The sequence below is a fragment of the Lactuca serriola genome, chromosome 5 (assembly GCF_051521515.1).
Source record: "Lactuca serriola cultivar US96UC23 chromosome 5, Lser_US96UC23_V15, whole genome shotgun sequence".
Classification (NCBI taxonomy): Eukaryota; Viridiplantae; Streptophyta; class Magnoliopsida; order Asterales; family Asteraceae; genus Lactuca; species Lactuca serriola.
The window spans coordinates 267,237,098-267,237,661 of NC_136412.1; the positions used below are offsets into that span (position 1 = coordinate 267,237,098).

At 38.8% G+C, this 564-nt stretch overlaps 1 non-coding gene across 1 annotated transcript; it reads right to left on the reverse strand.

The window, feature by feature from the left end:
* Window positions 1-205: 205 nt before the first annotated feature.
* Window positions 206-302, reverse strand: LOC145055833 (small nucleolar RNA SNORD96 family). Its single transcript, XR_013685383.1, has one exon. It is a non-coding gene; the product is annotated as a small nucleolar RNA SNORD96 family (small nucleolar RNA).
* Between the last annotated feature and the right edge of the window lie 262 nt (window positions 303-564).

The following is a 564-nucleotide window of genomic DNA, read 5'->3' on the forward strand; positions in this document are numbered from 1 at the left end:
CTATTATAATCGCTGTAAAGATATTAGCCACAACATGGATTGCCGATACCTAATAAAAGTTTCAGAATCGACGTGAAAGACAAAGATGGCTACATTTAAATCTAGCTTATGAAAAAAGTTAAGTACTGCTGGTGTTTAGATCTAAACAGCACTTGACCGTCCATAAGCACAAAAAACTTTTATCATAGATAACATAAAATCGAATTGGCCTCAGTATTGCAGAATAGACATCAAAGACTTCGATAAAAGCCATTCAGTCCCGAAAGATGGTGTTCTTTTAAAATAGATCTCGTCATTGGCCAAGCAATTCGATCGAAATCGTTTAAAAAAAATGGGAAAAAAATGTTTTTCTCACGGCCAATCCCAAGAGGTAATGGCAGAACCTGCTCCCCAAGGCGATAGGATGTGACAACGCCAACTCCGACGAACGGGATCCTTCCGATGAAGGAAGGCTCAACCGTTGTGATGCCGGAAAAGGCTCGATTCACGACGATTTATCATTGGATTTTACGAAAATTAAATTTTTTCGCCCCAAAGTTTTGTAATTCGTCGATGTAGAAAACG